Source organism: Phyllostomus discolor, chromosome 4 (genome assembly GCF_004126475.2).
Source record: "Phyllostomus discolor isolate MPI-MPIP mPhyDis1 chromosome 4, mPhyDis1.pri.v3, whole genome shotgun sequence".
In the NCBI taxonomy this organism is placed as follows: domain Eukaryota; kingdom Metazoa; phylum Chordata; class Mammalia; order Chiroptera; family Phyllostomidae; genus Phyllostomus; species Phyllostomus discolor.
This window is the reverse complement of record NC_040906.2, coordinates 172,507,980-172,525,228: the sequence shown is the minus strand read 5'-3', so window position 1 is coordinate 172,525,228 and position 17,249 is coordinate 172,507,980. Positions and strand designations below refer to the sequence as shown.

The following is a 17,249-nucleotide window of genomic DNA, read 5'->3' as shown; positions in this document are numbered from 1 at the left end:
TTTGGTGTCCTGAATCTTTTAAAAAGTAATATTTTATGCATATGTGTTAAATTTTCCAATGCACTGTTTTTCAGAATTGGAATATCAATTCCCTATCCATGTTGGGGGTAAGAATTTCTTGTATGTATTAATGAATTCAGGTATGTTCTGAGTAGCTGTTAAATCCAGGAAATGTGCTAGCCATGAGGATACAAAGTAAACAAGAAAAACTATGTTCTGCCCTAAATACTATATGATAAAAAAATCTAAGAAACTGATGTTTCTGAGGTTTTTTTCTTTTAAGTGCAGTATTTCTATTACTCTGTCTGCCATTAAAGTTAAATAGGAATTTCTCCCTTAGTCCAAAGCAATTTATTTAAATTACTGTGCTGACTTCAAAAGAAAATTAACAATCTTTGTTTTCAATTTTTTTTTGAACAGCAAGTAACCAAAGGTTTTCTGGAAGGGTCTGAGAAACCACCTATAGCTTTCTCAGCAATAACTTTAAGCATGAAAACACTCTTTTCTGGCGCTATGGGCTAAAAAAAAATAGAGAAAAGAAGATGAATAGAGATAATGAAGCCAACAGTTAAATGTAACAACATACAGTTTCAAATAACATTAAACTAACCCATGAAATGCTCATGAAAACTAAAGCAAAACGCTCTCCCTGCAGTAGACTCAGAGTGCAGCGCCGCGAGGTGGCTCAGAGGAGCGCCACGGGCCGCAGAGGGGCTCTTTTCACCACTGTGTGGCTTCGGACGAGCCAACCATCTAAACCTAGTCATTTAAAGTGAAGATAAAAATGGTCTTTCTCTCCTGGACTGGTTGGGAGATTAAATGAGATAACACCTATAAAACACTTACCACTTTCTGGTAATTGTTTCTTCAAAATACTAGTTAACCATCCTTCCCCTCAGAACATGGTCAGTGGTTGAGGGCACAGGCTGGAGCCAGACTTCCCGGGTTCAAATCCCCGCACCACTGCACCCTCAGCCATGCCCGTTTTCTCCTCTGTAAAACGGACGAAATAATAGCAACCTCCCCCCAGGGTTTCTGTGACCTTCAATTAGATGCTACACTCCAAGTAATAAAAGGGTGCCAAGGATTTACAAAGTGTTCAATAAAGGCTTTCAGAAGCATTACTGCCTATCAAGGAGAACACCAAGGTCGTGCCAACCCAGAGGGAGTGTGCCATATGCCAGGAGGAGGTGCTCATAAAAACTAGATATGGCGTACTGTGTATTCATAACCTTGGGGACTTTCAAGACACTAGAAACAGCAAGTATTTTGACAAATATGAAATATTTGATGCCAAGAGGTTTTCCTTCTTCCTGCTCAACTGCACATAACTTTCAAGGTACATACAAGTATCTGAAGACATTTAAGGAGAAAAGAAGTCTTCAAATATAATACTACCTCTTCATCAACAAAATTTATATATAGAGATAAAGCTTACTGATATACCATACTAATATGTGTGTGCGTGTATGTGTATATATAATGCACACACACACACACACACACACACACAGAAACATTCTCCTCTCCCTCACCCTTACTGTCCCCAACTCTCGGAGCTGGGATAGCAGTTTTCTCCTGCCTTTCGACTGGAAGTCACGCCAGGACATCTCAGACTCCATAGTCACACAAGCTAATTCCTCTACCTGAACATCAACTTTCAGGCTACATTTCCTCTTTTCCACCTCCTTCCTGATTCCAGTCAATACTACGTATTCCTCTGCTCTTCTAGACCAGTACCTGCAAAGTTCTTTGGCATGAGTCATGACATAAATTATAGATTACTAAGCAAAGTACCACAAAATATGTGTAACCTCCTAAATGTGATCTACTCCAGTTCACTAACACTGTGCATATTTGGGCTCTGTCCTTATTTCATCTCCTCCAGGATCAGGTCCTGTAAGTTTACCCCTAATAATAATGACTCTACGAAGCACTAATACCATGTTCAAGGCTCCACCACACGAGGCAGAGAAGGGCTAACTCAGCAGGCCTAGTGCTCAAACACCACACTTTTCTAAGAAAGGCCTGTCTAAAAAAAAAAAAGAAGAAGAAAGACAGAAAGGCCTGTCTTTGGTACTGGCCCTTGTCTTGCTCAGGGCAGACGAGCTTTGGAGCCCTTGTAATATTCTGTCTGATATGAGTTTTTCGTCTGCCTAAGGCCTTGAACGATGTGGTACCAGTGTGATCAGAGAGTTTATACTAAGTGTGATTTATGACAAACTGCTAGTTTTGCTCTGGTAGGCTAGAATCTGTCTACATGATGGAACCCCAATAAAAGCCCTGGACACCAAGGCTGGGCAAGCTCCCCTGGCTGGCAACACTTGGCATGGGTTGTTGCATAGTGTTGCTGGAAGTGCAACTCCACTAGCGAGGACACCTGGGGCCTGCGCCTGGTTTCTCCTGGACTGTTTGGCCTATGCACCTTTCCCCTTTGCTGACTGTCATTTGCATATCCTTTGGCTGCACTAAACCCCGATTCTAACAGCTTTACGTGAGTCCTTCCAGTGACTTGCTGAGTCTGAAAGTGGTCTTGGGGACACCAACCTTTGGTTTTAGTCCAGTCATCCAAATTCCTGTTAGAATTATGAGTCTTGCTATAATGCTCTTTCCTATTAGAATAAAAAATGTTGTGATATTTTTCACCAAATCCTTCTCTTTACTCAACTTTTGTTATTGTTTTCTGACTTAAACCCAGAAAAAGGATTCTGTCCAAGGATGTTACTATTGGAACAAAGTACATAGCAGAAAATACTGGACTTACAAATTGCTTAAAAGCTTTAGATATTGTCTAAAAATGAAATACATAGATGGTAGGCAAAAGGCTTTCAAGAATCTCATGGGAAAGTAATTTGCTGGCATTAAACCTACATTTCCAGTATATTTAGTTTAAAACAAAAATTTTATTTATTGGATGGGTACATATGGAGTGATACTTTTAGCACTATACGTAAAACTCTTTTTTATTCCTTATAGTTAAGCATTCTTCCATTTTTCAATCTTCAGATACTCACCAATGATAAATTTACTTTTTTTGCTGCCTTTCACATGCTCAAACATTTTTGTATGTACTTTTTGTCATTTTTGTCTCACAAATCATAGTTTGTTGGCCTCATCTGAGTACTTCCCAAATGTCCTCTTATGAATCATAATCAAATCCCAGAACACCACAGATTTGGTTTGTAAAACAATGACACAGATGTGATTAACCCAAAGACGCAGGCACTGCCTTCTTAGACTTCCTCATTTCAGTGAACAGCAACAAATCCTGCCAGCAATTCAGGCCCAAATTCCCCCTCCTTTCCTTCCCTTCCTCTGAATCCATATCCAAACCATCAGCAAATTCTGTTGACTCCACCCTCAAAATACACTCAGAATCCAGCCAATTTTGCCACCCCCATAATGGCCTAAACCACACCACATCTTGCCTGAATTGCTGAAAAAGCCTCTAAATTAGCCTCTCTGCCTTCACCCTCACCTCCCACTGGTCCTTCTCAACATCGGGACCAGAGCCATCCTGTCCAAGCATAATTCAGATTATGTCACCACTCTGTTTAAAACCCTGCGACGGCCCCCCATCTCATTCAGAGTAAGAACCAAAGTTTTGACAATACCTTTCAAGGCTCTGCATGGTCTGACCCTGTTACCTCCCTGCCTTCACATCCTACAACTCTACCCTGTCTTCCCCAGTTCTTGCCATGTGGCCTTGTTCCTATTCTTGCACAGGTGAGGAGTCCTCCCTCTTCAGGGCCTATGTGCCTGTCCCCACAGGGATCCACGTGGCTTGCTCCCTCACCCCCTTTAAGTATCTGCTCAAATGACACTTTCTCAGTGAGGCTGTCCATGACTATCTTATTTAAATCACACCCTTACGGTACACAACTACCACCATTCCCTATCCCCCTCCTGGGTTTTTATTTTTCTTCATTGTACATATAATCTTCTAATCTATTATATAATTCACTCATTTTTATGTGTCTGGCTCTCTTGTCTAGACTGTAAACTTCATGAGGGCATTAGCTTTCTGTTATATTCCTAACACCTTAGAAGAGTGCCAGACACTTAATAAACCCTCAGATTTATTAGTTAATAGGTTAACTAATAGTTAATAATTAACTAATAGATTAACACTAGTTAATAGATTAACTAATGTGTTAAGACATAAACCTTCAAAAACTCAGAGATAACTATACATATAATTATATAGCTGTATAAAATTAATTACATAAATAGAAGCAATAAAAATCTTTGGGTACCAAGACAAACTATTTGGAGGTAAGATGTGCTACATACAGTGTTTGCAGATGCTTCACTCCACTCTCTGCCTTTATCTTCACATGACACTCTTCCTGTGTGTGTCCGAATGAGCTGTCTTTGGCTCTTCTATCTCCTGTTTGCTTTATATCTGAGCCATTCCCAGAACAGCCACAGTAATGAACATGTCACAGCAGGTCTTGGGATGTTGGTACGCTCCCCGTAGCCTGAAAGGATCTACTTTCTTTTTGCCTTTCTCCTTTCCAGCATGGCACTATCTGTGACTTCTATCCATTTGGTATTGGAGATAAGGGTATTAAGATAAGTTCAGGGACATTATACTTGCACTGGTAAATTTCAGTCCTCTCTATAAATTTGGGTGATGTATCATTATCTGAAAGTATACAAGACGAAGGGAGAATTGAATTTTTCCCTTTGCTTTTCAATGGTGAGGATTTTACTGAGGAAGGGAAGGAAGAAAGAAAATGTCATTGACTTTCCATAATTTTTCTAGGAAGTTCTCCTTGACCTGGCAGCCACCTCATTTTCTGCCCACTCCTCTTCCTGTGCATTTGCCCTCCTTACAGTGTTTCCCCCCTCCATTTTTGGCATGAAATCCTCTGAGACCCAGTCCATTCTCCCCTCTCAGCTGAGTATTCTCTGCCCATGCAACCTTTACAGATCTCTTCCCACCTGCGATTCTACTACATGCATTTAATTGTTCTCACAAAAACCCATGCTCAGTTATTTCTCCAACCAAATTTTATAGCTCCCCGAGGCTAGAAACTATGTCATGTTTATTTTGTATGCCTCCCCTCTTGACCTCCACCCAGATATCCCCTCAAACACAACCAGGCAAATACTTGCTGAATGACTAAATCCTTTTAGTATTTCTATCGCTAAAGTACAACATTCTTTCATCTGACACTCCAGGTTCAAAAGTACATTGGAAAAAGTCATATATCAAAGTATTCATTGCCAAGTAACACAGATTTATCTTTTCTAAAATTTGCAATCACTGAACCCAACTTCAGTGGCTTCCCCAACAAAAAAGAAGGTATAAGCACACAAAGAAGCATCTGTTATGTAACAGCCTAATGCTGCTAGCTCAATTCAACATTTTTAGGCACAGGATTTATCATTTTATGGCAATTTAGTAGAATAAATACTGCCACACATTTCTTCCTCTAGAAAGAGGCATTGGAAGTAGTCTAACTTAACCTAAAATTTGCAAAATGAAATGTAAAAAGGAGAGATGAAACTGAATTTTAGAAGTTCCCAAGTTCCCACAGCAGTTACTCAAATACCATTTATTAATTTGACATATATATATATATATATATATATATATATATATATATATAATGCTATGCAAGTCACAAAAGTCTAAAAAGTTTAACGTTTCCTGTCAGGTAGCTCAGTTGGTTAGAGCACCATCCCGATATCCCAAGGTTGCAGGATCAATCTCTAGTCAGGGCACATATAAGAATCAATGAATGAATGCATAAATAAAACAACAAATTAATGTTTCTCTCTGTCTCTCTCTTTCTCTCTCCCCTACCCACCCATTCCTTTCTCTCTAAAAAAATCAACATATTAAAATTTTTTTTTAAATTTAACAGTGAAAATCTTAGAACCCTATCATAGCACATGAATAACCAATCTGAACAATATTGGTTTCCTTAGGAAAAAAGGTGGATGTTAAAATTTCACACCAGTGTTTAGGAAGGGATATACTGAACTACTGCACAAAAGCAACAGATGGATTCTTTTTTTTAATTTAAAATTTTTATTTTATTGTAATCATTGTTCAAGTACAGTTTTCTCCCTTTTACTCCCATTCCAGCCCACCCATCCAACCCTCCCCACTTCCCTCCCATTACCACCTTCCCCCTAGTTTTTGTCCATGTGTCCTTTAAATTTGTTCCTGTAAACCCTTCCCATTCTCCCCTGAAATTTCCTCTTCTCTCCCTCTGGTCACTGTCAGTCTGTCAGTGGTCTAGTGGCTAGGATTCTTATTTCACTCTCCAATTATCCTGGGCTCTCATTACTACCAACAGAGCAGGTGTGTCAAACTCATTTCCACCAGGGGCCACATCAGCCTCACAGTTGCCTTCAAAGGGCCAAATATAATTTTAGGACTGTATAAATGTAACTATGCCTTAACTAGGGGCAAGGAGCTTGGTGCTGCCGCAAGGTAGAAACAAGGTGGAGGGCCAGATTTGGCCCACGGGCCTTGTGTTTGCTACATGTGCAATAGAGTCTAATTTGTCCGTTTTTACAATAAATAATAAGAAAGAAGAAATTAACCTCACAACTCAAGGGGCTGACAAAAAAACACTCTAACCTAAGATAACTCCACAGCTTTTTTAGTACTCCCAAGAATCAGTTGTCTTTGAGAAAGGTTATTGTGAAAAGCATTTCAAAACTACTTTACAAGTATGGGCTATAAAACTAAGTTGAAACACTTAATTCCAACTGCCTACAACACTGACTTTGTTGGGCTTAATTTTTTGGCATCCCCAAAGTCCACTGACCCAATATTGGCTGAGAATACATTTTCAAACACCTTTCGCTCATCAAAATAAACCCTCTTTTAGGATAATTACATCTTTGGTATTGCCTAATTTTAATATTGAGAAAAAATAGAACCACTGGCCTGAAACCACAGAATCCATTCTACTGGAGATTCTATCTTCCTAAACAAACATGAAACTGAGTTCACATTGTTTCTATAAATATAATTACTAGTTTTAACCATCAATACTGCTACAACAACTTTGGTACACGAGGGAAGACCCCTTTCGACACGCCCAACCTGTACAGTTTGCCCAGTAACTGATGAATGCCCAGGACGTCTGTGTGGTCACTCGGGCCCGCCTAATTCTACTGTACAACACGCAGCAGAGAAACCTAAAAGTTGTTGCTGAGAGCCCAAATGGAACATCACAGTCTGATGCCAAAACCCTTTTTCAAGATTTTTTTGGAATCAAAAAGAAATATGAAGAAAAGTGACCTATTTGAGGTAAAAACAGATGAAGCATGGAGGATTTTCATGTATTGTAATGTGTACCTAAATGGAAAGGTAAAGGAATTTAATGTATGCTTAACGTTTAACCAGTTAGCCAAGACTCTGTAATAACAAATAAAAAGGCTAAGTAGAAACAATAAAGGCAACTTGTATTTCAGACATTAAAAGGGACCGTGTCTTCTATATTCACGATACAGCTGGTCCTTGCGCAGTGGACACGACCCCTGCCTCAGCTGAAAGTCTGCATATTGCTTTTGACACCACCTGGCAGCCAATTGTTGACCAGAAGCCTCACCGACAACATAAACAGTTGATTAACACATATTTTGTATATGAATTATATACTGTATTCTTACAATACAAAGAAGGCTAGAGGAAAAATCTTATTTTAAAAAATCATAAGGATACTACATTTACAGTACTGTATGTATTTATTGAAAAAATCTGCACATAAGTGGACCCACGCAATTCAAACCTGCATTGTTCAAGGGTCAACTGTAATTAAATAATCTTTAATTTCTATGATTTTCTACTCTAGCTGAGCAAAGTCATGAAGTTAAACCCCCAGGAGAAAAATGCTAATATCTCCTCAAGACAACTTTTCTTAAACCTTTCTAAACAGAGAAGACCTCAAAGGCCTCCATCAGAAATCTATTCTGAAGGTTAAAAATTCTGGAAAACTTTCCTGCATTTAGCATAAATCCCTCTTGATGCTAGCTGTAAGTCTATTTCCTCTCCTTTTCCTTCAGGGAAGATGGAAAACAGCTGCTCAACATCCCCTTTCAGGCTACTTTTCTTTCCCGCCAGGCCCAGCCCCTCCCTGGGAGAAGTGTAAACACCACAGGTGATTCCCAAACCCAGCCGGCCCCTGCCTGATGACCCACCTGACCCACCGGGCTGGTGAGCCCCACCCCACTTGTACCTCCTGGAAAGACATCACGGAACTGCAAAGGCTCCAAGAACAGTTCTTGACCAGAATATGTGAAATTCTAGAAACCCACTGCTTACAGTCTGTCCTCAGATAGAGTCAAATAACAAAAATAGCTCAGTTTCAAGACATTTTCGATCAGAGCTGTGAAGAAGGTAAGCAGCACTGCTCAGCAGCCCCACCATCCTGGTTTCCACTCCGAGTGTCGGGTGGTGAGGACACCTTAGCAGGAAACACGTCTGAACTGCTTGGCGATTTTATCACCCAGTTCTTGAGTTTCTTGTCACTGACACAACTTTCTGGATATAAGCTAACCTCAGAAATGCATTAACTCTTGCAACACTGCAATCTAAAGGACTCCTCTAAATCAAAGTGTCAATTTGCAGCCCATTATTTCTTTAAATGAACTACCTCTACTAGATTCACAACATAATCTGCAGATCACATTTTAGACCAAAATTTATATAAGCAACCTAATGTTGTTACCTTCCACTCCAGGAAACTAACAATTATTCTCATTTTTCTTGCAATCACCATTAGGCTGCAACAGTAAAGTCAGTATATTGCCTGCCTACTTCATCAATAAAAATATTATAGACCCACAAGCTTGGTGAGGTGATTTCCTTTACAAATCTCTTTTAAGAGTTATGAAATGCTGATTCAACTTTGTTGTGGTATCACATCTGCATGTATTAAATACCTGTTGCTTAGTAGCTAAGTTTAACACAAAAGTCTTGATTTAATCAACAGATACACATTTATGTCTCTATGGCATGTGTGTGTGACAAATATTTCAGATTTAAATGGCAGCTTTTTCAACTGACTGTGAACCTATCCAATCTCTACTAAAAGAGCCAGGACATTAAACACACACAAGGAATTTTGCTATGATTGTCTTCCTATTTTTTCATACTAACTGGGGAGGAAAGAGGCATTATTAATTCCATAAATAATATCAAAAAACATTTTGGCATGCACACACACTCAGCTGCAAATTCACTCTGACCACATCTAGGAAAAGCAGGTAGACACAAACAACCAACAATCAACAATGAATGTGTCACGTATGTGTAACTAAGACTTAACTGCATTTGTCATCTGTTATATTTTTAAAAATGGCTATACTAACCTAATAGTTAGAACCACTCCCAAATATGCAAGGCCAAAAGAACTGATGCTTATTATCAGTAGGTTTATAGCTTCTAAATATTTCTGAAGAGGCAAATTCTGTTCCTTCGGGAATTGTTTACTAACATTTCATGACAACACTAACCAAACTCATGCTTATGGGATATCCCAAGACAGTTGAAACAAACAGAAATCCAGTGCTAATCTTTAAGCACACTGAACTTCATAATGTTATTCTGAATTAAGGACTGAACAAACTACTGCATTCAAGAAATAAACACATGACCTCAACAATTTTCTCACCTCTTTCCAAATCCCTTTTCTTCTTTTTGATCTCTAACCATGTCTCTGAACACTCTGCCTCCTGCAGGTTTATACTCTTCTGGGCATTTGAAAGAGGATCTGCTACACCCTCAACAGGCTGGAGCTTGCCTACATAGTCAGTAGTAAGCAACGTACTTGGTAAAGCACCCAAAGACCTGAGGCCAGGTAATGAGAACAGAGTGATAAGCCGAGGGCCCTGCAGAAAGTAAAGGGTCCTGCAGAAACTAACAGAGGCCCCACAATGGAATCCTTATAAGGCCTGAGAAGAGATATAGAAGAGAGGAAGAGGAGGGAGCAGTGGACAGTTTACAGAAGCCTGAGAAGCACAGAGGCATTCTAGAGAGCTGACAGTTCATGGACAGTGGTATTAAAAGGGATAATAACTTGGATCTGTAGGAAAATAAAATGCAAGAGTCTTTAATAATATAAATTTGGAGTCATAAAGGAGAAAAGTACAATTAAACATGATATTTAGTTTAATCTCACTTTTAAAATAGCCACTAACTACATGCAAGATTACAAACAGATTGCTTATTTTCATAGTATTTCCATTTCCCCCTAAAAAGAGAAGTCACCTGCTCTACATCACTCTCCATTTCCACTGGGCTAAAATATGAAAATACTATATTTGAAAAAAATTAGGAAGTACTAGGCAATTTTAAAATGCAAGTATTCCTGTAGCTCTGTGATCTACAGGGACTTTCCTTCAATTGTGCAAACACATACGAATTTGTAAGGAAGTTTATTCACCCTAATGGTCCCTTTTGAACCCAACCACAATACTTTGCATTTCTCTTTCCAGTTTGATTCTTTTCTGCAACACTACTCTGCCATTAGCTAACAAAATTACTGTTCTAAACATAACTAGGAGTTGTGAAACACTAAATTTAGGTGGGTCAGAACTTGGGACTACATTTATTTACTAACATACATAAAAAGGTTTTTCTTAAAAAAACAATTATTCAATTAAACAGTATCCACTTAATGAAAAGTTTAACTTTTAAAAGGGAATTCCCCACTAGAATTGCACATTGGAGTTAGTAAGACTTTTTAGAACTCACCCATTTTTAATTATTGCTATCAGCAAATGGATCAGTGCATCAGGATTCTGTAATTTTAATCTCTACTTTCCCTTCTGCCACCAATTCACCATATGAATTTCATGGGAAAATAATTTCTCTTTTTGGTACTCTGGGTTTATACACTTTCCAAATTCCCATTTTGGGCAATGATTCTAGATTTAGGGAATTTTATCGTGTCATCCAAATATCTGCTAGCAATTTGGTGACCCCCAAAGACTTTTATTCTACAGATCACTATAGGGGAGGGTTATGTAATGAGAAAACCCTAAGGCATTAATGATAAGAGCTGCCCTGCCCTCTTCTTAGATACTTTCAGAAGGTTGCTGGTCGTTGAACCTCATCAGGTGCCTTCCCCCTTCTTCCAGAAGAGTAAAGATCCAGCCCCTCTCAGTAAATGGAATTACAGCATCCAGTATGATGATGATGATGTTACCTCTGCCACAGGCCAGATCTCCTCAAAGGCCTGCCACACATGCAACACAGGATAATAACAATATTTCTCTTTTTATTAGGGTGCTGAAAAAGAGTAAGAGTATTTACTATATGTACTTAGAACTCAAACACGCCAGTGGTTAAGTACTAACTACTGCAATCACAAAAATGTTAGTCTTTCCTTACTAATTTCTTTACTCCTTTTGGAAACAAAAATTACTGATACATTAAAACCCAAATTTAAATATTTTATCTTCCTTTATTCCTCTCCAACCATTGGTTGAAATCATAATACTAAAAGGGAATCATATAACGGCTTTCATGCAACACACTGTGGTCCCAGGCAGTAGAAATAAATACCTAAATGGTCTACCACAAATAATATGAAGAAATGTATAAATATTTCATTATTTAATTGCAGAATGCATTTTCACCTATGATTTTAAAACACTTTCAGAGTGTTTTAAAGATTACAAAATCTCTATAATGAGGCATTGGGAAAGGTGGGGAACACCTGTGATGTTAAGAGCCTCACATCTTGGATAACCATCAGGTCCTCTCAAGCAGCACTGTCGGGTATCAAACTCGGAAGACCACAAACCTCACTGAAAGCCTGTGTCTATACAAACTAAATTGTGAACTAGTTTCATAAGTACAAAAGTAGATGCACACACAAGTGTCAGTCACTACGAAGGTCCTGACCTCCTGTGGCTGACCTAGCTGACTTGTTAGGGGTTGTGTCCCACAGCCAGGCCCCCGCTGTCAGGGAGGAACTTTAAACAGTGTCTACCCAGCAGGACCTGGGAGGTCCCAATAATGCCCTCAGTAGCAAGGCCAACATACAGTGTGTTCTGCTGCAAATCTCTCTTTGTCCAAGATTTTTTATTTTTTATTTTGAGAATTCCCTTTTATTTGGTGACTGTATTACCAATATTTAACCTGAATGTAAAACTGTACTTTGTAGGCCACTGTTTTTATTTAATTAACTAAAATGATGACACTGATCTGACATAGGCCAATCAATGAAAAAGGATACTTCCCAAGCTCTCAGACTCTCACATGTTTACTTAGGTTTTCCTCCTGTCTACATGAGCAACTCCAGGAGAGCTAGCACATTTCCTCCTATACCTCTACATGGACCACGCTGTCTTGTACTTTTTGCTGAACCCACACAAATGGGTCACTAAACAACAGAGGTATCAAATTCAATTCTTTCTCCATTTTACTAGACCCCATTTTTACCTACAACACTTCATAAAGGCACTTATATCTGTTTGGCGACTTCAAAAGAAAATTGGCACGAATAATCAAATACTCAAGAGAAAATTGGCACAAATAGTCAAATACTCAGATTGATAATCCTGTATTTTATTTCTTCCTTGCATATTACAAACATTTTTTGATTCGATTTTAGCAGTACTGTCTGAATATTCTACAAACTATTGTACATATTTTTCACAGGTTATCACACTGAGAAGTCAAAAAAACTGAGAAAAGGGTAATTACTAGATGATTAAATCCTATAATGTGAAAAATACTTTAAAAACCCCTATTTTTAAACAATTTCTAAGCAAGAACGTCCATTCTCCAATTTAATGTTACATTAGCTAAAACAGGACTTTCTATAATGAAAATAATTTTTAATAGTTTTACTGCACGAAGATCCCTAGAAACTATGTGTCACTACCTGACCTAAGGAATTCCAGGTAAATGAGGTGCACTCCCTTCCTTTAAGCAACGGATTCGGTTTCAACCTTTCATGCCAGCAGGCCTAAGCAGAGGCTGCTACCTCGATCAAGTGAGCAATGAAAATGAGCAAGCTCTCAGGTCACAGACTTGGCTCCGATTCCAGCAGCGACAGATCCTGAGCCCATGTGGCATCGCTTACAGAACTTCCCAGCCTGTGAGTCAAGCATCCCCCAACCACGAGCAGTGTTGCCAGAGCCCAGCAGGCCGTCCGAAAAATTGTGGCTAAGCTAGACCCAAAGAACTGAAAATGATCTCTGGGTTCTTACGGTGCGCCGGGCTCTGCACTGAGCGCTCAAGGGGCGGAAAGGGACGAAGGGCTGTCCCCAAGTCCTACAGCCGCAAGGCTCGGACCTCACGCCTAGCGCACCCTCCAGGCACCCCGCCGAGTCGGCCCCGGCGCTCAGCCCACGGCGGTTGGCGCCCGGTGCCCGGCTAGGGACGTGGCTCTCCTCCTCCCGCCAGCCACCCCGACAAGACTCCGAAAGAAAGTTGTGCCGAGGAGAACCCAAAGCGGCGTCCACTGCTTGCCCCTGTCCGCCCCCTCGCGCGCCCCTCTGCTCACCGCTCCCCGCTGCGACTTCGCCCTCTCGGGCGTCGCCCCACCAGCCTCGGCCCAGGCTCCAGAGCCCCTTCCCGGCGCCCGTCAACTCCAGGGCGCCCGGCGCCCTCGGAGCCAAGTCCTCAGCTCGCCCGCGGAGCCATCGGTGCTGGTGGGCGCCGCGCAGCGGGATGCACCGCTGCAGCCTCGGGTGGCGCTACTTGGAGCCCGTAGGGCGCGGGCGGGTGGGGTGTGGGCTAACCCGGAGGAGGGCGGGACGCAGCGGGCGCGAGGCTCAGCCGGAGGGAGGAGGAAACCACAACGTCACCGAGGCCGTAGTGGCGAGGATGGGGAGGGGGAAACGGGGACCCCCTCCCCCTGTGGGACCCCGACCACCGGCCTGCCCTGCTTCCCCCTCCTCTGCCCCTCTCCGGCCTCCCAGCTCGGGAGCTACGCCCGGCCTTCCCCTCCACTCTGGCCACGACTCCACGCACCCCTGCCTTCCCAGGCCTCTGGCTCTGACTTGCTCTTAATCGTTCCTAATGACCCGTACGTTTCTGGCTGGACTCAAGAATCGCTCCCAAATGAAAGATAGTTTTGAAGGCCCACGGGGAGGAGCTGATGCTTCCACAGAGCCCGGAGAAAGAAATCGAGGAAAACTTGGCGAACCTTATTGCGGGGAGGGAAGGGGGGAGGCTGTTGCCTACTCCATTCGCCTTTTTCAAAATAGTTAACTCCTCCTTTTCTCCCGCATTCCTTTTTACTCTGCTCTCAGAGAGAAGGCAGAAAATCACCTCTTTAAAAGTACTTCTTACTGTAACTGTACTAACAACAAACACTAAATTGAAACCACTGAACCCTGCAAACTGAATGGATTTTAATTATCAAAGGTAAAGGGTCAGGAACAGAGCATTTAATACCTGAAGCTCACAAGAAAAAATTCCATTTATCTTATCTCCTAGGCCTGTGTGGATGGGTGGGAGAAAAAAAGGAGAGGGAGAGCATTTATCCGTTTGAGTTCTGGAACCTTAGTTGTCACAACTCCTTTGGAGAAGTTTCTGCAGTTCTTTTAAAAGCAGCCACTGTACCAACACGTCTCTCAAGAGGTGTCAGATAGGTACCAGGCCATCACCTCCGGGCTAACTTTGCCTCTCTGTGTTAGCATTTAATTAACCGACCAGCGCTAGACAGTGCAGTAATGACAGATGTTTACCCATTCCTTAGAATTGGAGATGTTACCTGAGAGCAGTGCTTCAAAAATGCTTTCACCTGTGAAGAGCCACCTCCAACCATGCCCCCTGCCCTCAGAGGTTCTCCAGACCTGCAGAGGAGTTTCCCTTAGGCCACATTAGAAAAAAATGTGGATGCCCCCTGCTAGGCTTCTAACTCAGAAAGTGCATTTGAAGAGATTCCTTACAAACAGATCAAGAGGAAGTGGTTTTGTTAATTTTTTGTGATGTTTACTCAGGTAAACCACTGATTTGCATAAACTTCCAACTGTTTTAGAGGTGGCCTGTGGAGGATACCTGAGGAGGCTTGAGAATTTAGAACTAGCTTTGAATTCTGGTTTAAATCCTTATTTTGCAATTTACTACTAGGGCCTTGGAAAACTAACTTCAAAGCCTCAGTTTCCTCATATGTAATGGAGAGGATTAATACCTTCTTAGAACAGTTATAGAAAGGGTGCAATAAAAATAGCTTATATTTGAGAGTTACTTGATGCTAGTTACTGTGCTAAGGGATTTACGTGTAATAATTCAAATATTGGAGATGATTAATTCTGAAAATGTTTAGCTGTAGTATGTAACCCATATGTTCATTTCTATTTATCTTCTCAAATTTGGAAATGACTTTGGAAAAAGCATTTGTTTTGATTTATTTAACTGCTCAACAAGTAGTCCTCTAGCCTCAGTGATTCTTCAGCCTAGAACATCAAATCATCAGGGGAGCTTTGATAAAATATTTTTTGGTAGAGGCCCCACACCAGACCAATAAATCAGAATCTCTAGGGCTAGAGTTTAAGCATCAGCGTTTTAAACTCTCTTCCCATGTCATCATAGTGTGCAAGCAGTATGTTGAGATCTCTTCAAAGGAGGCAGTAGTACCCACTGGCATTTGCTCCTTTACCCCCAGTTTTACCTTCCATGCACCTGGAAATCTGCCACTGAATAATATCCACCTCTTGGAAAGTGCCCCCCATACAGTAGGCCTCAAAAATCTGCAATTCTACTCTCTGGAGTCTTCCGGGATGCAGCTAGCCTCGATTCCACAGGAAAGTGCTTCAGTTTGCCTGGGTATTCACCAACTCCACCAGCTTTTCTCATCCTTTCTGAAAGCCTTTGGAAGTTGGTTTACTTTGCCATCATCCCTCTGAAAATCTGATCCCAAGAATTTAATTCAGCATTTTATCCAAATAACACACAGTAAAAGATATTTAATGGCTTTGTTCTTTTTTTCTTTTCTTTCTTTCTTTTTTTTTTTTTGGCTTTGTTCTAATTACTGTATTTCCCTGAGTAAATCCTGGAAGCTTTTGTGGCTGTAATACTACCCTGTTGACTCCTATATTACAATTTACTAAAATTCTCAAGCAGTAATGTCTTTTTCACAACTGTTGCAAAACACACCTCCTCAACCTACACGTATTACAATTTGTGTTTAGTACCTAACGTGTTTGTCTATTAAATTCTATTATGCTAAGTCAGGCCTCTTAGCTTGTTGACATGTTGGATATAAGTGATGTAACTGAATAATTCTGCCTCCCAATTTCATGTCTTCTGTAAATTTGATCAGTGTGCTATGTCATCACTTATGTTCCCATTCTCCTGTACCTTCCATGCCAACCAAAACTGAATAGCATACTGTTGATGAATAATAACATCAAATGAGACCCCACATGTTACAGTCCTATTTTCATTCCTTCTTCCAGAGCAGCATTTAATGCACATGGCTGCATGCTGTCACAGTGGAAAATTTTAATGGTGGGAAACTGAACCCACGCCACCATTCTTTGACCTCGTTTCTGTAAGTGCTGACTCTGACTAATGTGTAGCTTGTAGATGAGCAGCATGTTTGTATAAGAATCCTGGGAACTAACTTCAAAAGATACAGACTCCAACCTTTAGGCATCCCAGCTCCGGGAGATTTGCTGACCTTCAACCACAGAGTCAGGATGAGGTAAAACAGGATGACGTGAATCCAAGATGACTAAGCCAGGATGATGCACACCAGACCATCACTAGCCTTATTGGAATGGACTCATCTGCAGGTCGAGAACTTTGCAACCCCCTCCCTTGATCTCTTTGTTCTCTTCCCCTCTCCCTCCTTATAAAAACCTCTGCCTCCACTGAGATGTGGAAATGGGCTTTGAGATGTGAGTCCCCCATCTTCCCAGGAGTTGGGCCTTGATATGTGAGTCCCCCATCTTCCAGGTTGCCAGCACCGGGCAACCTGGTGCTGGCAACCAGGTAGTAGAAAATAACTTCTTTCCTTTACATCAGTACCTGCCTCTTGACTATTGGCTTTCATTGCAGCAGGCAGTCAGACCTGCTTTCAGTTACAATGGCATCTTTGTGGGAATTAGAAGAAGGTGTGCCACCCTTCCTCAGGCAGAGGGATTGACCTCCTCCTCCCAGAAGGAACCCTAAACAGCAGATGTGCTTTGTCTATCCAGTGGGTTTGCTTTGCTGGTGTTGCAACATTGTCAAAAAAAAAAAGAAAAAAAAAAGGAAATGACTACTTAGTGAATTCTCATTAACTTCTGAATTTCTTCTTACTTTTTTAAGT

General features: G+C 41.0%; 1 protein-coding gene across 1 annotated transcript in view; it reads right to left on the bottom strand.

Annotated features, from left to right (window-relative positions):
* DSE (dermatan sulfate epimerase) overlaps positions 1 to 13,855 on the bottom strand; it is a 56,785-nt gene extending 42,930 nt beyond the window's left edge. The window contains exon 1 of the mRNA XM_028509117.2: positions 13,491 to 13,855. The gene's annotated coding sequence lies outside the window, so the exon portion shown is untranslated. The remainder of the gene's footprint in view (positions 1 to 13,490) is intronic.
* Positions 13,856 to 17,249: the final 3,394 nt, after the last annotated feature.